We start from the raw sequence: 22446 nt of genomic DNA, 5'->3' as shown, positions 1-22446 counted from the left end.
ACTATTTTACTTTTGTGCCAAAAATTCTTGGTGGTAGCCTTCAAGTAGTATCTTTATTTTCCAGTGAAAACAAGCAAACAAACCCCCTTCCCCTGAAATCCCAGAATATAGAACCTTCCTTAAGGCTCTGTAATAGATCAGGACAGAGACGCTGACTGAATCTAGACTTCTTGAATGTTTTCAACATCTTATACAGCTGGATTAAACAAATAGGTGATAGAGAAAAATAAGTATTTTTAGGTAAAAGATTCTGGCATTTCTCCCCTTGTTCATTTTTTTTGTATTCAATTAAATAAATCATCAACATTATGAAAGTTTACTGAGCATTATAACCATTTCAATTTTTGAATTTATACTGAAATCATATTACCCCATTCCCTTTATAGCCTAAATATATGTCACTGCAGAAATTAACATTAAAGAAGTCACTTTTGCCCACTTGTTATTAGATTACTAAAATGAATACAATATTTTTGAACATCACAATGAAGAATCAGAGCATGTTAGAGCCGAAAGGGACATTAGAATCATCAGTACAGGGTTTCTCAGCCTTAGCAGTGTTGGGGTTTTGCTCTGGATAATTCTTTGTTTGGGGGGCGGGGGTGGGCAGTCCAGGGTGTCATGGGATGTTTATCAGTATCCCTGGTCTTTATCCACTAAATGCCAATCTGCCCCTAGTCTTAGCAATGACAATTAATTTTTCTTGATATTGCCAAATGCTACCTAAGAGACAAAATCTTCAGTTGAGAACCACTGATCTAGTACAACCGCTTTATTAAAAAATGTTTAAGTGGAGCAACAAATGGAGGGTTTTCTCTTTCTCTCGCTCTCTCTTACCCTTCCTCTCTCTCTCTAGAATCAATCAATAAAATCTTTTTTAAAAAAAATCAAAAAAAATGTTAATATATTATCCATGTTTGGTGAATGAAGAGACTTCTCATTTACCTGTTTACTATCACAGCTAGGTCTGGTATGCACGTGCCAGCTGAGAAAGCTGGAACAGAGTAAATAGAAGGGTGTAATTGCGGGGAGACAACTGACATCCTGGTATGCCAGAGGTAGGAGAAAATAAAGAGTGCAGTTACAGATATAACTTAAAGCCTGAGCTTAAATAGAATCGACAGATACAACATTTTTCTTTGGTAATCATCATCTTACTTTTATGCTCCTTTCTTTTTCTATGTTCTTTTTCTATGGTTTACAGATTGTGCTCTAGTTCAGTGCTATGCAAAGTCACTAAACACAGTGTTTAATTCAGCTATTTTTTTTTTTTTTTGGCAGGAAGACTTTCTCAGTGAAGAAAGCAGTGTATTGATTTACTGTCTAGTGTAAGCCCCTATCTCCTCACTATCCTGTAACAAAGAGTTCACCAGCAAGTACCAATCTGTGGTTGCCTATTTGGTAGCAATAATATAGATGATCAGGACTTCTAAGGGGGCGGTGTCCCCCAGCCAGGCCTCCATTTCTTACCTTGGGGTTCTGTTCTCTGCTTGGCATATTCACAAAACAAGCAATATTGTTAACTTTATTAGGTTCATTACATGCAAATAATTTGTCAATTTTTGTAAAATTTATATACAGTGTTCTGAAAAATGTATATACACTTTAACAGCTGATAACTTAATTTTCTTTCCTTTTCAGATTTAACTGATGTGTAATGATGGGTGAAGCCAGACTAAGCTTTGGACAAAGAAAATTTATCCTAAACTGCAACTAGACTTTTTTTTAATAGGGCTATATAAAAGATAAGGTTTATGGCACAAAACCAGCAACAGATGAATTGAGGGCACACAATTACTGAACAAAATGATTCTTGATATTCATGACTCCATTGCTTTGTGTTATCAGCAATGCCTGGATCATAATGGTCATCAGTTTGAAAATAGGCATTGACAAAAAAAAGTTATTCATTTCTGTAGATTCTTTCAAATTTTGAAAATGAGCTGTATGTTAATAAACACTGACTTTATAATCATTCAAAATGTATATACATTTTGGGACACTCTGTATTTGCATCTTCACAAAAGAGATAAATCCTTTGATAGCAACCCTAATTCCATATGACATTGGACAACTTGTGTATATATATAATATGTAATATATATATATATATATATATGATATATATGAATGAGAGAGGGAGAGAGGGAGAGAGAGAGAGAGAGCAGGCCAAAGGTGTGGGAGTACTAACAGGTGTGCTTTGGCAGAGAGAAATGTATATACAGACTCTAAAGCAAAAGGGAACTTGATGCCTCCCAGAATGGGAAGAAGTTGACTGAAGCTGATGTTAGAGTTCGAGGGGGAAATGAGGCTTTGGAAGAGTAAGCAGAAGGCTGATGGTGGAGAGCCTGTAAACCAAATTAAGTAGTTTTGATTTCATCACAAGAACAATGGAAAGCCAGGGATGATTTACTAGAGAGTTAACAGAGAGTATCTACCAGAAAGCTATTTGTGTGATCCTAAGGTTTCCAGTCTTTTTGTTACCTTGATCATAGAAGAGTGACCTAGTAGAGAACTAAATCATAATTATAAGGATATTGAGGAAATGTTATTTTCTAAAGGTGTGAGTGTTTGTGGAATGATGCCAAGCTAAACAGAGTGATCAATGTCAAATCTCAATTTCACACAGACCACAAGATGATATTAGTTCAAAATCTAACAGCCAGGAAAAAGATCTAGCAATATTACCAGACATTTAGGACGAAGAGAAAAGAACAGTTTCTAAACTCAACTTAGCAAGTGGTAACAATAACTCCTATTAGCACTTGAATAAACAACCTTCGCCCTAACTAGAGCATGCACATTTGGAAAACAGTCGCAGTTTTGGAGAAAGCTGCTGCTGGTTCCATTCTTGATCTGCGGATGGAACAATCTGTTCCTGTTTGGTGCCCTGTTACCTCGATGACATAGAGAGATTGCAAGCTGTATAACTGGGAAACCAACAAAGTCAAGCTGTCCTGACTTCTCTATTTCAGCCTTTGAATTGTTGACTTAGCTATAAACTGGGACATGTTTGACACAGGAGGAGGCCCATATTGCTACTCCCCAAATGAGGAATGCTTGTTACTTTTTCCAGATTTAACTAAACATATGATTGTTCTATGCAATATAAAGAGAGTGTGGTCAGGAAATCAGAGGATGACTCAAATAATACCATGGTGCTCGTTGATGCAAAACCATAGTTTACATAACAGAGTGGAGTGTGGCAATAACTCTGGCATTGTTCAACTTTCAAAGGGTAAGTCCTAGTGTTTTACTGCTTCCAACTGTACTTCATGTGAATGACCAAGACAATGAGACAATTATTAATACTGGTCGTAAATTCTAGTTAGCACTTTCCCCTGATGCTATTGGACAAAATTCTTTTCATATCATGAGGCAATAAACAGGAACCTAGTATTCTATTCATGTTAATCTCGCAGACTTTGAAAAGCAGGGAATTTTTTATTGTAAGTTAAAAAAAAATATTGTTTTCAGGGTTGTTTTGGGACAATGGATAGGGTAAAAGTACTACACAAAATGTTTTAAAATAAATGTTAAGTATGGCACAATATTTTGAAATACTTTGTAAAATGCAAACATCTTCTGTGAGTTTTCACATTAAAATATGAAATTCTTTTCAAATGAGGCTTTGGGGAAAATTATCTTGATTATGTTGGCTTTGGTAATAACTCTATTTACTCAACGTGCTTTATTCTCTGCCTTTTAAATACTAATTATGCTTCTGAGAAAATTAAGAAAGCCAGTGTGATAAAGGCAATGTTTCCTTTATGAAAAAAAGTCTTAGTAATATTCAACTTAGTTTTGAATTCCAAGTATGGGGTTATACTAAAAAAAAATCTTTCAAAAGACTTTTGTATATTTTTCTTTTCCTTTGTGTGTATGTGTCGGGGAAAGGGGGGGTTGTTAATATCACAATTAGAACTTTCAGCAATTTTGTAGTTCTTTCTATATGATTCTTAAAAAAATAGGGTACATTTCTGCACTTTTATACTTGTCATATGTATAAAAGTTGCAGGGTAAAATATAATAATACTGTACTTAAGAACTATGATAAAATAAGAGTGGTTGAGTTGTGTCTTCCAAGATTGATAAATGGTTCAGAAGAGACCACTGGGGATAAGAAAGCCTTCTTTGCTGAAGAGTGGGTATCTAGAACTAGCTACTGAAGAAATAGGTATAAGGGTTGTAAGTGAAGATGATTTGATTTACTGGTTTGTGTTTCTTTACTCTCACCTCAATGGTAAGATACTCTCCATATTTTACCAGCCCCTTGCTTCTAACAGGAAAATTTCTAGCTATATTATTTTTGGCTCTATCTCAATGATGAACACTAAATATGAATAGTGTAGACCAGTGGTCGGCAAACTCATTAGTCAACAGAGCCAAATATCAACAGTTCAATGATTGAAATTTCTTTTGAGAGCCAAATTTTTTAAACTTAAACTATATAGGTAGGTACATTGTTATTAACTTAATTAGGGTACTCCTAAGGCTTAGGAAGAGCCATACTCAAGGGGCCAAAGAGCCGCATGTGCCTCACAAGCTTCAGTTTGCTGACCACGGGTGTAGACAGTCTAATAGTAGTTAGAGAATCTAGAAATAATCTTCCCCCAAAGCAAACATTTTGGCAGTCTTCTTATGACTCCTATTATTGCCATGAACTAGTATATTGGTTCTCAGGCTCTATCATTATTTAAAATATCTAGATGTAGTCAAATGTAAATACTTTTTTAATTCTCATTCTACTTCTCTTTGGGTACTTATTATTTCCCCTAATACATATTTTAACATATTTTTTCTTTGTATTTCATTTATCTCTCAATTTCTCAAGCATCTTACAGTTTTTAATGTGTAGTATGTGCAGTGAATGCTGAACTAACCACCTCTCTACCTTGAACATGATCTTTACCCTCTCTAGGCCCTTCTTTACTTACATGGAAAATGAGGGGATCAACTAAAGCTGCGTTTGTCCGTGGGGATTGTCATAGGTGAAGTTCTGTGGAAAGAGACTCTGAGAGGGAGGGCGGAGTGCAGAAGTTTTACTGGTATGCGTTCATAGACCTTACTCCTGTGGTAAGTTAGGAGGACTAGATTGGGCACAGGCAGAAGCTGATCTGCAGTAGGACAGCAGCCAAGTCCTCTCAGACACCCTATGGAGTTGTTCCAAGTTGAAGTAAAGGAGTCAGGTCTTTGCATCTTTTATCAGCCAGACACCACCTATGGCTTCCTCCTAGGAGAGAGAATAACCTTGGGCAAGGTAATTCTCTGCAGTGGGCAATGCCCAACGGAGGACATAGCTGTGAAACATAAGCAAATGATACACCCAGCAACTTGTGGGTGGGTTCATTGGTCTTGAAGAGGGGATTTGGGCAGAGCACCAGTTTCTGTTACTGGTATTTTGGGCACAGGAAATTTCTTTTTTATGTGGAAATAATCCAGCCTTTGTGGGCATGGCTTGTAGCATCCCTGCACCACCCAATGGGACCATCAAACACTTGTCATATTTCCAAACAGCCCTTGGGACTCTGGTTGAGAATCATTTGAGATCATTAGGCTAAAGCAGGGGTGGGGAATGGCTGGCTCTCAAGCTGTATAAGGCCCGAGAAGTCATTTGGCCTGGATCTGCCAAGGCATTAGGGGTGAGTTTGACCAAATATAGCAGGCTAATTTTTAAGTTGATAATTTTGTATGGCCTGAGGATAATGTTATAAATATCCAGATGTCCCTTGGAAGAAAAAAGGTTCCCCACTCCTGGGCTAAAGGATTTGCTCTATTACGGTGGCTCTAACAATCTTGTTTCTGGCAGAGAGAAACACCTGATCAAAGTTAGCAAAGATCTAGCTGAAAAAAAGGAGTCTATTGTGATAATGCTGCCTTGACCTTAGTTCAGTGGTTCTCAACCTGTGGTTCGCGACCCCTTTGGCGGTCGAATGACCCTTTCACAGGGGTCGCCTAAGACCATCCTGCATATCAGTTATTTACATTACGATTCATAACAGTAGCAACATTACAGTTATGAAGTAGCAACGAAAATAATTTTATGGTTGGGTCACAACATGAGGAACTGTATTTAAAGGGCCAGAAGGTTGAGAACCACTGCCTTAGTTGAATGCATATAGTTCTGGGGAATTACTGGGTCAAGGGGAATGAAGATTTTAGAGTGTTTCTACGTATTGTCTTGTAGAATGGTTTGGGCAATTTATATTCTCCCTAGCAATCTAATAATTGTATACATTTACTTTTTTCTCTCTTACTAACTTGAATCTCTGTATATGTCACTATGTCATGGATGAAGTCCAGGAAGGTAGGTAAGGAAGTGAGGCTTGGATACCACAAGCTATGCTGCTATGCTTATTTTTATCCAAGTTTCCCTAATGCTTCTGAAGACCACTCTGACAACATGACAAAGAGCCAGGCAGAAGGAGCAGGAGAATTGCTAAGCACCTTATCTACAATTAATGTTTAAGGAAAACCAGAATACTTAAAAGAGATGAGAATTTTTGAGGAAGAAAATGGAAGTGTTTTAAATTTTTATTGTACAGTTCAAACTCTTGATAGTAAATCCTTTATTCCAATTGCATGGGCTTAGATTAGCTCAAATCTATTTAATATCTTGACAGTTCAAAAAGAAATATCTGCTGTTAGCCTAGTCTTGCTCGTAGAGACAGCTGGTATGGGTTTGGAAGTTTCTTTAAAGAAGACTCAATGAATATGGAGACTAAAAGAACAAACTTGTTTTGAGGCAGTGCTTCTAGAACATGATTTGAATGTTTAAAAATTAATTGCAGAAGTATCCAACTATCATTTATGAACAGAAGACTCTGTTGCCTTTTACATTTGCACAAAATTCTTGATGTGGTCAATTTCAGGATCCTTTATTTTCCTCCTGTTTAATTTCTTTTTCTGTAGTTATAAATCACCCAGCAAATAATTAATCTATCATCATATTTTAGCATCAGCAAACATTATGATTATTTTTCTATATTGGAAATGAGTCAGCCAATCAACAGCATGTATTGGACACCAACATTGAGTCATCCATGTTACTTTAAAAACAAATTGACCCATGATGAGACATAATTTTACTTCGGAAAGGCTAAAGTTATAAAGGCTAGATCAAGTATTTTGTATTCTGTTTCTTTTTTTTTAGATTTTTAGATGTGACTAACCAATTTTCCTAAATATAAAAAAAATACTAGGAAGGTTGTTGTATTTTGTTATTAACAGCAAAAACCAGTATTCTGTTATAAAAACAGATTGGTTTTCTGTAATTAATGTTTATGGGTCTGTTAAAATGATGGATATTTTAATCTAGATTATTTCATTATAAGAACTAAAATAATTATTAAAAGGGCAAAACACATTTGTTAAAGAAAAATCAGGAACCATGGAAACAAAAAGAAAACAAAAAATGTTCACAATCTAGCCATTCATAGACAGCTATGTTTATATAAACTGTGGTTTTTATTTTTCCAAGTTCCTTTTCTTCTTTTTTGGTTATACCTTTCCAGACTTAAAAAATGTATTTAGTTATAAATTGTATTATGTTATTAATAATTATTTTGTAGTCTAATCCAGTGATAGTATGTCATGAACAGCTTTCTAAATGCCGATTCACTTTATTTTCTACACAAATAACACTTTATAGTATGAAAACACCATAATTTGACCAATAACATGAGGGACATTTATATTGTTTTACACAGCATGGTGACTACAACTAACATTGTATTTTATACCTGAAAGTTTTTAAGAGAGTAGGTCTTAAGTGTTATTACCACACATATAAATCATAATTATGTGAGAGGATAGGAGATGTTAACTAAACTTATTATGATTATAATTTTGCGACATATACATGTTTCTAATCCACAGACTTCCATCACCACTGATTGAAAGTTGACCCTTGGTTTTTGCCTTCCCTCCACTCATTAGTGTGTCTGAATACCCTGTTCAAGGCAAAATGTCTACACATTTCTCTTTTGCTCCTGGTTTTCTAATTCATTCCTGAGTATATTTGTTTCTAATTTCTTGGCTTTCTCTGCTGTTTCCAGACCACGTGTTTGTCCTTTTTACTGATGTCAAAATTGGCTTCTTTGGTTTTAATCCTTTGTACTCTCCCAGATATTGTATGGCAAAAAACAAAAACAATCTCAAATGACGTCTTGGTGTTGTGTACTTGTTTGAGGCCATCCCACTCATTCAAGCTTGACCCTCCTGGAATCCAATCCTGCTGTTCATCTTTGCTTCTCTGCTAAAACTTGTCTTTTCCCAAAGCCCAGCTTGGAGAATTAGATCCTGGCCCAGGGAGGGCAGGTAGGTGCTAAAGGGAAGGTGTGTCTAGAAGAATGGTTAGACCCAGCTTGCAAGCACAGATAGGACATCCTCACAACATCCAGGACTCATCATGGGCAGAACCCATACTATGTCCATCACTGCCTGCTCTTGGGATTGCATTTGATTTTAGTATATCTTTAGGGTCCACGCCTCCCTTTTGCTGTCTATAATTTGGGCAATTTTCCTCATGTCTTTGAACTCTGTTTGATTCCTGCAGCTGTAGAATGAGAATATTAATAGTTAATAATAGAACCACCTCGATTGGATTGTTGTGTCTGGCAAATTAGCTACTATTATTACTAGAATCTTATTTTCCAATGGACTCATTTCCTATCCAGCAGTCAGAAAAGCTCTGAAGTGGTTGCTCTCTGGGCTCTCTTCAAAACTCAGGGCCAGCAAGGTGGGTGGGACCCAGTGTGCTTGCTCCTGCCCACCTTCTCCCTATTTTTGCTCCTTATCTTCTGCATAGACCCCCATAACCTACTTTGTCAGAGAGTTAATAATCAATGCTATATGCTTTTTAATAGAACATACGTTTCAATCTCTTTACATATATTAGCTCATATAATCCTTCTGGAAGATAGATTTTATAGTCTTTATAGCATAAAACCAAAACCAAAATTAAAGCAAAACAAAACAAAACAAACAAAATAATGGCAAAAGCCAAGGGCTCTGCATGATCACGTAGCTACTCTAAAGTAATACATCCAGAAAGGAGTCCAATCAGGATTCTAATTCAGGCTTTCAGTTTTAAGCAGTTTCTCCAATAGCATACTTCTCAGCATTTTAACCTCTGGATACTTGACCTATTCCCCCCACCCACCCCAAAAAATTCTCTACTTAAATATCAAAGAAATGCCATCCTTTCTCTTCTCTCTCATTCTAAACCTGGGAGTCAAGGTGCAGGTTTGGTAAATACACCTGATTTGTTGTCTGTCCTTGCAACAACTATTCCATTTTCTATTTCTGGTGTTCTTGAAGGGAGTTGCTATACTTTCTATTGATCTCTGAAAAGCTTAGAACTATATTAGCTTCTCTTAACCACTTCCCCCCTCTTGGAAACACTTGTGACAGCCAGGCCTTTGTTCTTGTGTGATCAAAATAGAACTACTTACAGAATAGGATGCTTGAAAGCATCTCTGTCTTTATTATGATTTTGATGACATTTCTGCTTGTTTTATTACCAGTTTGGTGTGGGGAATTCGACTAAATAAATCACCAGACATAAGAGATACAGTAATTGCTGACAAGGTGGGAGCTTGGAGGCTTCTGCGTTTGGCTAACTCAAACTTTAAGCCAGTTTTACATTTTTAGAAAAATTCCAAAACATTTAAGTCCTGCTTTTCTTCAGTTTTGTTTTATCCACTGTCTTATTTTTCAGGTATCAAATGTTTATCATTTCTGTACCGAGTTCTAATGAATAAAAAATATCACCAAATGAACACATTCTTCAGAATTCCAAAATCCTGAAATCTTTTTTAGAGTGTGCCCAGCATGACATAATAGTAAAAGTTACAAGTCAGTGGTGAATTATAACCAAGGTCATGGAAAACACATTGCTTTTCTTAGTGGTTGCATGATTATCAGACCTCTGGGGATAAATCTGCACCCACTGGAAATGCAGTTAACTTACCTTGGTGATTTTGATTTATAAGCCTTGAGATGCACAAGGTTGCCTATTTGTTAGTGCTTGTTTTATGTTTGAATAGCTTGGAAGCTTATAAATTTGAGGCATAGCTTAAAGTTTGTCTGGCTATTTCATATTTTATAGAAGGCATCTGATCAGAGAACTTCAACTTCTGTTATTTCTACTGTGACACTATTTAGTTTTTATAATATAGTGAGGACATCTGATTTTGTATTTTAGAGCATCTCTCTTTGTGGATCAGTGCTGAAGTTTCAAAGAACTGTCAGAACTATTATAAAACCATGAAAATTACAGGTAAATAATCATTTGCGGAGTAAAAGTTAAATGGTTTAAAGGGAGGACATTGAAGAACTAGCCATTGATAAAATTTATTCTAATTGGCTTCTCTTTGAGCTTTTGTTCAGAATATACATGACCCTGAGGGCTTTCATTAAAAATTGTATTCAATTTTAATTATACAGAGGAATCTTCCTAGCATTGGTCTGGAATGGCATAAAGATGATTCTTGAATGAATGAAACGGTGTGACTAGAATGAAAACTTAATGAATATGGGCTTTGAATACCAAATTGTAGAATGACTTCCGAGGTTACATTGACCATAGAAGTAGTTATATGTCGGCCTGAGTTCTCCTTTCTCCTTCTAACATTCTTTATTGCAACATATGTTAAGAGGAACTTTTGAGCATTAATTTCTCATAGCGGGCTTTCTTGACCTTCCCAGTATTGTCTTTTTGGGCTGAATAATTCTTTGTTGTAGGGGGTGGTGGTGGTCAGGGGACGTTCCTGTTCATTGGAGGTAGCTAGATGCCAGCAGCAGCTACCCCAGTTGTGACAGCTAAAATGTTTCTAGACATTGCCAAAAGTCCCTGGGTGATGGCGCAGAATCCCCTGAATTTAGAACCACTGTTCTACATTGATAATGCAGAAAAGAGACGAATGACAAATGACAAGTTATCCATCTTGAAGACATCACAGTGTGTATGTTAAAATAAGGTGCACATCACAGTGTGTAATCCATTTGCCACTAAGCCCAATCAAGCTGAGGCAACCCTCAGAGGTAGCTGCTGTTATTTCAATAGTCTACGTCTGGCAACTGGGCAGTATCTGATTGGTTTTCATTTGATGCTGCATTTGAATACAACAACAACAAGAATGATCAAGTCTTTTGAGATAGTTTAATACTTGGCATTTATAAATACAGAAGATTTAATCATCATAGACAACTGTACTTTTACACTGTTACATTGCTGTTATATATTTTAAGAAATTAAAAATAAGGAATGTTCACCTTTTTTCAATTTTTATTGATTCTTTTAAATCTTACTTGTTAAAAGGAGAGTCTTTTCGGTGAGGCCTTTTACTATTTTCTGTGGTTAGATTTGGTGGTGTTCCTACAGAAGTTGAAACTTTACTCTTGTCTGGAATAGAAAAGCTCACCCTGATATAAGCAGAGCTATGGTAACAGCCAATCATTATCTAGTACATCACAAGGAAAGATTCTGATTCTAGAATTCTTTTGGTACCTAAGGAAAGAGGCATATTGAGAAATGGAGATAATCACAGGTATGACAGGATCAAGAAAACTTTATTCATTACTTACTTGGAATTGGTTTTACATTTAAAATAATGTAAAGTTGGATAACTAAAGATAATGAATAAAGGAAATACACAGGAAGTAGGTATTATTAAGTAACAGATCATTATAACTTTGGGGCAGTGAATTTGTTTCTAAAGAAGTTTCTTGAGCCAAGGCAAAAAGGTTAGTATTGAAATAGTATGAATTCATTTAAAAAAAAACTTTTAAATTATTTTTCAAGACATTATTTTTTCTCATGGAATTTGTCCAAATAAAATTTTTTAGGATTTGATAAAATGATATAGTTTTATACTTTTAGATGTTGAAATATATAGTCAACAATTTTTTTGTTTGTTTATAAGACTGGAAGGAGAATGTTGTCTGTTAGCTCTTGGAGTTCTCTGCCTTAGAGGAAGAAAAGCAAATGGCTTCAATTGGAAAAAATTTAATATGGAAGTTACTCATATACCACATTATATATAAAAAACTCTCAAGGTCTCCTGGCCAATGTCTGATTTTAAGTAACATTGCATTCTTGTGCAACCTCAGTTATAAAACTATATTCCTATGTAGCTTTGTAGGGTTGGTTTAGTTATTTAGGCTACTTAAAAATTAACATTTATAGCCCAACTGGTATGGCTCAGTGGTTGAACTTTGACCTATGAACCAGAAGGTCACAGTTCAATTCCCAATCATGGCACATGCCTGGGTTTTGGGCTCAATCCCCAGTAGGAGGAGTGCAGGAGGCAGCCAGTCAATAATTCCCTCATCATTGATGTTTCTCTCTCTCCCTCTCCCTTCCTCTATAAAATCAATAAAACTATAAAAAAATTACCATTTATCCGAAACTGGTTTGGCTCAGTGGATAGAGCGTCGGCCTGCGGACTCAAGGGTCCCGGGTTCGATTCCGGTCAAGGGCATGTACCTGGGTTGCGGGCACATCCCCAGTGGGAGATGTGCAGAAGGCAGCTGATCGATGTTTCTCTCGCATCGATGTTTCTAACTCTCTATCTCCCTTCCTCTCTGTAAAAAATCAATAAAATATATTTTAAAAAAATTACCATTTAAAGTTGAAGCATTTTGAAAAATTAAATACATTTAATGTTAATGCTAAGCTGTTATGATTGTTGTCAACAGAGTCCAGTGCTTCTCTGAGGGGCTTATTAAAAGGAGAAAATACAATCATGCTATTTTCAAAGCATAGGGTGCTCTATTGTTTTCATTGTTTTTAAAAAAATCAACTCCATCACTAAATCATGTTGTTTAGATGTGGATTTTTTAGTGTACTTGGCCACAGATACATTTAAATTCTCAAAAGATACATATTAAATGATGCATGAGAAAAATCCCAGACTTAAACTATAGTAATATGATTCAGATTCCAAAGTGGTGACATATCTATACTACTAATAGACAAATATGTAAACTGACTGTCCCTCTGCTACTCCCACAGCCAATCAGGAGTGAGTATTCAAATTAACCCGACAAAGATGGCAGGCCTGTGGGCAGTGTGCACGTGCGCAGGCACTGAACAGCCAGGAGCATGGCGGATGTGGGTGTTCCATCCCTCCCTGGCCTCTCCGGGCCTCTGGGCCATGCGGGAAGGTGGAAGGCAGCCCTGGGCTGGAGCGAAGGTGGAAAGGCAGCTCCAGCTGGAGCGAAGGCCATGCCAGCAGCCAGGGGAAGGAAGGCCTATTCGTGCATGATTCTTCATGTATCAGGCCTCTAGTAGGATATAAGTGAGCCTTAAACATTTTTACTGTTGATTGTCTCTGGCCATTGGGTCAAATGCTAACAATAGACCAAAGAGATAGATTAAAGAAATTATTCAAATTATTTTTAACTCTTCCTAAATGAAATGGAACAGAGGTGAATAGTAATTGTTGGAATAACCATTCTGAACACCTGGTTGATAATTATGATATGTTATATAAATATTTATAATATTTATGATATGTCATGGAGTTAAGAAAACATACTAAAATATGATCAGCCTATCTTTTTTGGAGTGATTAAGTGTACAAACATCACTTTGTCCATCTCAAGTAATTAATCTTTAGACTTAATTAAGATAATTAGCTTGACAAACACTGGGATATGCTTTTAGAACAGGTTGGGAATATAATACCGGTGGTAAGAAATCATTTTCCAGAGCTCTTCCCAGTATAGAATAGCTAATTATATGTTTTCAAAGGGAGGGCGTCACAGGTTTCCAACGTGACTTCTAACATGGAAATATAAACATAAATTAACATTTTGAAGTGAAATTACTTGATCAGTATGTGATCAAAATTGCACTGCACTCTTTCCTCTTGGAATGTCATACAATTTTTAAACATCATTCTGTGTATATTAGAAGTTTGGGGAATGTGCAAAAGGTTTTATTCTAATGAGTAGTAAAGAACCTAGGACCTAGGCTCGTTTGGTTTTGTGGATGGTAAGCTCATTGAAAGATTCTCCTGTTTATTTTTAGAACTGTAAATCTGAATTCAGAAGGTTCTTTTCAGCTGTGTCCTACCATCCAGTCAACTCCTTCATGAAGCCTGTGGATCCCAGCATGTTCCTAATGAATTGCAGATTCCAATTCTTGGGAGGTTTATAAGGAATGAAGCTTTGGGGTTCTAAATGGGTCAGAGAAGATTTTGTACTTTGTTAGGTTATGAGAAATCTAAGAAGCAATTTGTGCTAAAGTCTCTGGAATAGAATTTTGGCACCTGCTGCTTTCTTTGCTTTTCTATGAGGAGAAGAACATTTGGAGGACTAACCAATGAAAGAATTTCTTAAAGGTATTCTTTATTGAGAGGTGGATCAGTTTGCTCGGGCTCAGTATAAAGATGAGTCAGACCAGAGTCTAGGAATTTAAGTAAATAAAGTTTGATTTGGCTTAGAGATTTGGTACTATCTATATTTGTTTTCTACTTAAAATTAAACATAGAGACTGCACAGAAGAGCACCCAGTTGAATTCTTTTTCAAACTTCAATTGGTCTGGTTGGAGAGAATAAGAAATATTCTTGAATTATTTTACTGATGATTTTCTCTATTTTCTGGATATCATAATTTCCAGTTGTTGACTAGTTTCCTACCTTTTGTATTTCTCATCTCCTTTTTTTTTTTTTTTAAATCTCTTAGTCCTTTTGATCTATTTCTGGGAGATTTCTCTAGGTTTTATCTTCTATCCCTTATATTGATTTTAAAATTTCCTCCATCATGCTTTTAAGTTTCTGAAAGTTCTTTTTCTGTTTTTTAAAAAATATGTTTTTATTGATTTCAGAGAGAGGAAAGGAGAGGGAGAGAGGAACAGAAACATCAACAATGAGAATCATTTATTGGCTGCCTCCTTCACGCCCCCTACTGGGGCTTGAGCCCACAACCTGGGCATGTGCCCTGACCTAGAATCAAACTGGGACCTCCTGGTTTATGAGTTGACACTCAACCACTGAGCAGCATCGGCCAGGCTAATTTTACTGTTTCTTATTTGTAGCATTTTGGCCTTTGCTATCATAAATATGACTTATTGCTCTGATTAAAAAAATTCTTCTCCTTGTGTCCTCCAAGTTGTTTATAAATAAGTTGTTTATTTTGACCTGTCTTCCCTAAGTAGGGAACTAAAAAGCTCCTTGGAAGCTCTGAGCATTTGATCTTTAATTTACTCTGGGTGACTTGGGTGGGCCATTAATTGGGTTGATCAAACTCCCTCAAGAAATGTGTTCTAATCTCCTTTCTGGAGGGAAAAGTTCTAGCTGCTAGTCTTCTGGCATTAGGAAAGAGGCTGTGAGGGGTGGAAGGAGGATAGCTCAATACTTTGCATCCTATAAGCACAGTTACTTAATCCCCTTGTTTTCTGTAGGTTTCCATGTTCTTGAGATACCCCAATTCAAAGACCCTCTGCTTTACACTACCCAGACCCCAGTGGGAGGGTTGGAGGTGGAAGGGTGAGGGGTGAGGGGTAATACTCGGTGAAATGGAGAAGGGGAGGACAGGTAGGTATCTAACCAATTCCCAAATAGCTCTCATCCATTCCTCCTTATTTCAGGTTCACACACACCAACCCAATTTATCCCCAGTTCTAGACAAGCTGGTGCTACCAGTTGCTGGGCATTTGCGGGAATCTGTTGTGTAACTAGTTAGTTCTTGGTTTTTCCCATTGCCCACATCAGATTGAGCTTTCTTGAATCTGGTAATTCAATTGCTATGTGTGTACCTGTTTTCCATCTTCCAAAATTTAGTTGCCATTGTCTCCTCTCCTGTTCTTCCTATTCTTGTGGGTTCAGGTCTTTGAAAAAAGGCCACATTTGTCCAATATGCTATGTTGCCCTGCAACACCCAATTCAAATGTGTCTTTGAGTGGGAAGTTACACCTTTAAATGGGAAATTTTCAGAAGACAGATCTTAAACTAATGGTGTATCAGAGTCTGTCATAGAAGTTTTCCTTACCTGTGAAGAGGGATTTATTTATTTTTTTTTTTGGGGGGGGGGTTAAAGGAAAAATATCATTTAGAAATTTATCGTGTGTATATAGATTTTGCAACTATATCTTTCTTGCATGGTAGCTTTATATCAGTCACCCCTGTGAGTTTTGAACATTGAAACAATGTATAACATTTTAATGAAGTGAAAAAGTTCACCAAGAGCTAACCAGCCCATGTTGCTCAGTGGTTGAGTGTCAACTTATGAACCAGGAGGTCGCGGTTTGATTCCTGGTCAGGGCACATGCCCAGGTTGCAGGCTCAATCCCCAGCGGGGGTGTGCAGGAGGTAGCCAATCAATGATTCTCTCTCATCATTGATGTTTCTATCTCTCTCTCCTCCTTCCGCTCTGAAATAAATAAAAAAATATTTTCTAAAAAAGTTCACCAAGAGCTACATTTTGCCTGAGATTTATGCAGAAGTATGCTCTGAACTCCAAAAGATTGATACAGTTGACCCATAACCTGGGTTAGGTTGCTAATTTTTACAACTATTACAACAAAGAAAAATGCTAGAGGCTTTTATTCATGACCACAGAGGTCTGCATTGCCACCTTATTTTAGGGGAGGGCAAAATTTATAATTTGCTAGAGTGGAGGCTAAGCTTTGATTTATATCAGTCAATCTGGAGGCAAAGAGTACATTTTCTTCTCTGTGCATTTGATACCTGGGATAAGGCATAAAAACCCCCACTGTCAATCAAAACAAAAGGGAGTTGTAATTACTTTTAACCTATTTTATCAACAATAAATATTTATCAGAATTTTAATGATCAATGTTATTTAAAATGTTTAAATGATCTATAGCTAAATTTTAAGAGGATACTCTGTAAATAATATTTGGGGATAGGGGAGGGCGGGGGTAAGGGGAAGAGATCAACCGAAGGACTTGTATACATGTATGTAAGCCAAACCAATGGACATGGACAACAGGGGGATGGGAGCATGAGTGTGCGGGGTGGGGGCGGGGAGGTTGGGGGTTAATGGGGGGGATGAGGACACATTTGTAATACCTTAACTAATAAAAAAAAGAAATCACAAAAAAATAATATTTGGGGAATTAGAGGTTTTACTATCACTTATGTGTGTGTGTGTGTGTGTGTGTGTGCGCTTGCGTAGATGATCTAGAAGGAAAGATAGATGAGATGAGATGAGAATCTGAATTTTACCCTGAAGTTTACCATGGAGGCTCTTCTGTACCATTATATTCTCATTTGCATCTTTGCAATATGGGGCTATATCTTTCTAGTGCTCATTCCTATCTACAAATTAAAAGTTAAAAAACATGTAATTAATCTAAAAAGAGCACCTGTCAGGTCATTTTCAAATGACAAAGGACTTGACCTTTTCCATGGTGATATTTGCTGTTTAAGGCTGGCTGTTGGGAATTTGACTCCAAGTTAAAAGAAGCATTTGTATTTCTCAGTTCACCCAGAGGAGCAATAAACTATACTTCAACTTCTGAAGTGTTTCAAAGTCAAATGCTGTCCTTTGAGAGTACTTTGTCGCTCACAGATAAAACTGGAGAAGGGCATTTCAGTCAACGTTTTATTCTCTTCATCAGGAATTGAGGCTGAGTAGGTGGTCACCAACAGGGATAATTTAAGGGGCCCTTGAAGGGCCTTCTATCCAAACATATCTCCCTGAAAGAAGCCTATGTATTTTTCTCTATTTTTTCGAACTATTTCATATTGTGCTTAGTAGAGATTCCCTTAGGTTACAGTGTTGTCTTTTAAAATAAAAATATCCCAAGGAGGGTTAAGTAGTCTGTTAATGAATCGTACACAATCCAGTGTGGCTTAGTTTAATTAAATTGCTTTTCTGTAGTTAATGGAAGTTTTGTTGAGGGGTCAGGAAGAGGGAAAAGGGTAGTGCAGTCCCTGGGGTTCTTCAGTGTGAGGTTGATCAGAGGACACTGAAGTGGGTTCACTTTTGACATCCAGAGGGTGGCGTGAGGACCCTGGATGCCTAGATTGGGAAGAAGAGATGCAGGAGCTTGGAGAGGAGGGAAGAAAGAGAAGTGGGAACATGGCCAAGACAAACTTGCAATGTCAAAATATTGTGGGCCATTTCTTTTTCCATAACAAAGGTCTTCAAGTTAATATTATTGAGTAGTATGGGCATATGGCTTTGTATTTTTGCTTGAATTTGTGTTATGTTATGTGTCATATATCCCAATATTTTGGGAAAGGGAATATAGCTCCTTAAAATCAGACAAGCTGTATTAGAATAAAATCATAAAACATAAAAAGTGCTTTTATATTTTATTCATTAAACAATTGTTTAATGCTTAAACAATTAAGCATGTTTAATTCAATTAAACATTATTCATTAAACTTCCATTAACTAGAAGAAAGCAATTTAATTAAACTATTTTTACTTTAAACTTCAGGGAATACATAATTAGGGTTGCAAGATTAATTATTGTCAAAAGCAGATTTCAGAATTATTAAGTAAAGCAATTCTGCAACTCTTGATTGAAAGAAGTATTTCTTTCAGAGGTGTATTTTTTTCCTTTGTGTTTTGCTATGTGGCAAGGATAATGCAATGTAGTGTCCTTGGTAGGCTTGAAAAATATTTTAACTTAAGCAGGTGTTTCTATTTTTTTTAAACTTGCTCTCAATTACAAAACCTCTGAAATATATTTATTTTAGGAGTTGTTAGGCTTGTTCTTATAGAACAGCATATGGGAGTAGAGAAGCAAGCTAACTTATATTCTTGGTTAACCACATCAATGGGAAATTGACAACTATACTAGAGTCCAGATGCCACTTATCACTTTTGAACTTGTATCTTAATTACAGGTATATTACCTTCGAGGAAAGAAATGATCTCATTTGTTCTAGTTTGGCAAAATGAAATCTGTAAGGTCAGAAGCTAGGGTGATCATATGATTTATCATCAAATCCAGATAGTTTTAAGAGTAAAAAGTGATGTTCAAAATAAATTAAAATGCTATGCATCTGTTCTTTATCTATGTCCACTTTAAATTCTACAGTTTTTGAATTTCCCTTTAGTTCTTTTTTAGAGTTTCTATTTTTCTCCTGAATACTCCATCTTTTCAACCACCGTATCTTGCTTTTATTGAATATACATTCTCTTGCTTAAAAGTTGCTTGTCTCTTTGCAGGTTTTTTAGTTTAGAAAAATTATACCCTGTACATTGTTTACTAAAGAACAATAAAGGCTGAAATATGTGCTTCTATATTTATACATCTACTAGTGGCCCGGTGCACGAAATTCATGCACATTAAAAGGGAATTAATTAGAGGAAATATTTTAATATTGTTATTTGCCCTTTCTCTATAATAGAAGTGTCAGAAATGAAAGAAAATTGGTAAAATGTATATGAAAATCTCCTGTCAGAGTCTGGGGTGCACCGCGGGACCCAGAGTAAAGTCCTGCCCACCTGCATGCCTCAAAATCACGCGAGACCCAGACCCGGCCAGCCCCACCCCCCGTCAAGCCCCGTTGGGCGGGGGGTGCAGCCGCAGGTCCCCCGGCCCGGCACCTGGGCGGGGTCCCGGCCTCAAGTCCCCAGGCCCTGGTGCAAGGGCACGATGACCATCTGCATATTAGCTCTTTATTATATAGGATCTTAACTTATTAATTTATTATCATCTTTTACTCCACAATTTAAATTTTCCTTAAAATATTATTCTCTAATTATTTTTTCTCCCCAGTTTTTATTATATGGATGCAGTAATCCTTAAGACTTAGTTTTGTCCTATTGATTTTCCTGAAATATCCAGTAATGGATTGTTATCCATTCTTACTTATTGATGGGAAATTTTGATTATCAAAATTCACTGGCATTGCTGTCCTTTGCCATTGTATACCTCTATCTCCTTTGAATGGGAGAGTTAAGTATAAATTATGTATGTACTTCTTTAGGCATGTTGATTGGTAGATATGCTTCAATTTAAGATGAACACTATTTAGTAGATAATCTTGTGTTTTCCTTTGGACTATAGCCCTTCCAAGAAATATCATTTCAATTCTTTGGAGATAGGTTATGGTACTTCTGCCAGTTGCCTGAAAATGAAAGTGGGAGGGATTTGCTCAGCTGTTCAATACTAGATCCTTTACTCAGATACCATCGATAGTGCTGTTCAACCGACTCTTGTCTTCCATGCCTCTTCCTTGTGTTGTTAGAGCCTTTCTGGGCTCTCTCCTGGGAAAAACAGACCCGCCCTTTGTGTATCCCTCATCACACATTGTCATCACAATTCCACCTTCCTCCTGTCTTCTCTAAATCCATTAAACATGGCAGACCATTCAGAATTTATTATTCGCTCTGCTTTTCTACCTCATTCTCTTTTTGTTATTATAGTCCTCTTTCTACATTTTAAGATTCATTTTAGTGTGATTTGAGAGGAGAAATGTCAATGTTTGTGCTCAAGCTATTGTCTTGCCTTAAAAGTAGCATGTGTTGGGCTAGAGTGGCTCAGTTGGTTGAGGATAGTCCTACGCACTGCAAAGTTTGCTGGCTCAATTCCTGGTCGGGGCATATACCAGGGTTGTGGGTTTGATCCCCACTTGGTGTACTTACAGAGGCAAGTGATCGATGTTTCTCTCTTCCTCTCTCTCTCTCTAAGTATGTCCTTGGGTGAGGATTTAAAAAAGTAGTAGTATGCATTCTTAAATGTTATCTTATTATTTAAATGTTTAGGTTCTGCCTTTTTTTGGGGGGGGGGCATTTAAAATTTTAAGAGCAATGAAAGTAGTTTCAGTATTTTATATGTCCCCCTCCCTCGCCTTATACTGTGAACTGTATACTGGACAGACCCAATAAATACTTGTGGAATGACTAAATCTTAAAACCCACTGCATGAAACCATAATTGAAAGTATTTTAACAGAGCATGTGAAAGGTTTGTTGTGGCAAATTTGTGTTCTGGCAAAAGTAAAAAAACTAAAAACCAACTTATAATATCCATATATAAAACAATATATGCTTTAAATGAATTTTACTTAAACCAATCTTTAGTTTTGCCTGATTTCTTAGTTATGAAGCAAGAAAGAATAGGAGTGAGTTAGAAGCTGGTGAAATTAGAGGAAATAAACATTAGGAGGAGTAAAATAAAAGAACTTACAGATGGTGGGGAAAGTGATGCCTAACAGTGAAGAGTAAAAAAAGAAAATACCTTGTCTCCCACTTCCTAATTCTTTGGGCATGGAAGAGACTGTAAGGCAGCTCTGACCTTGAATACTTACTTAGAAGTCAAACCTACAAAAGAAAAGCAAATTTGAGTTTCTTCAGATAACCCTGGGTATAAATGCTGTGTATTCATTAGTTTTCCTCAGTCAGAAGGTAGCTTTTTATACCAGTTTCTTTTTTACCAGTTTTTATACCCCGTACCTACTTTTCATACCCGGGAGATGTTTATGTGAACTGGTGAGAAGATGCAAATTTCTCTTAACACTTCTTAATTAGGCCAAAATTCTATCAAGGGATTTGTGCTGACATCACATATCATGAATGTTAAATTTCATTTTCCAAAGTCAGAGATGCCCATTCATGGACACAGACAATTTTTTTAAAAAAATATTTTATTGATTTTTTACAGAGAGGAAGGGAGAGGGATAGTCAGAAACACCGATGAGAGAGAAACATCGATCAGCTGCCTCCTGCACGCCTCCCACTGGGGATGTACCCGCAACCAAGGTACGTGCCCTTGACCGGAATCGAACCTGGGACCCTTCAGTCCCCAGGCCGACGCTCTATTCACTGAGCAAAACCGGTTAGGGTGGACACAGACAATTTATGTGTCTTTTCAGCATAGTCTCCTGCATGTGAACCTTGTTCCAGTGCTGAAACGAATGGGGCCCAGGGTAGAGCCTATGGTTACCCTGTGCGTGAAAATTTCTGAAAGCCTTTGTTCCCCTGAGCACTTCAGTGCATCACGCCTGACTTACTATAATTTTGCAACATCGCTTGTATTTTTCATAACTTGGTTTGATTCTTTGCTTTCTGATGTCTGGGAATGATCTAGTAAACTAAAAACAGTAAGCACAGCAGCCAATTATGGCTTCTGTTTATAACCACACTGAGTACCAACAATAACAGAAGAAAGTAACTGACAACAGGTCAAAGAAAACAGTAGAGATTACTGATATGTTCAAATTTTCTATAGTTTGACAATCACCTATGATGCATTTTGAGAACAATTGAACAGAAAATATTTTTTAAAAATCAAGTTCCTTCCCATGGCTATCTAACCTTCTAGTCATGAACTGGCCCAAGCATGTAGCTTCATGAAAATCACAGTATGGAATTTTAATTATAATACTCTGTGATGAGAATCACATAATACAACATGCTTCTGCCTGAAAATTTTATATTCGATTTTTATCTTGTGGAATTGTACTGTAATTGTATAAATAGTCTTAAAATATCAAATGTTTAAACTGCATA

Source organism: Myotis yumanensis, unplaced genomic scaffold (genome assembly GCF_028538775.1).
Source record: "Myotis yumanensis isolate MYYU_CA2020_CCGP unplaced genomic scaffold, mMyoYum1.0.hap1 SCAF_5, whole genome shotgun sequence".
In the NCBI taxonomy this organism is placed as follows: Eukaryota; Metazoa; Chordata; class Mammalia; order Chiroptera; family Vespertilionidae; genus Myotis; species Myotis yumanensis.
This window is presented reverse-complemented; position numbering follows the sequence as displayed.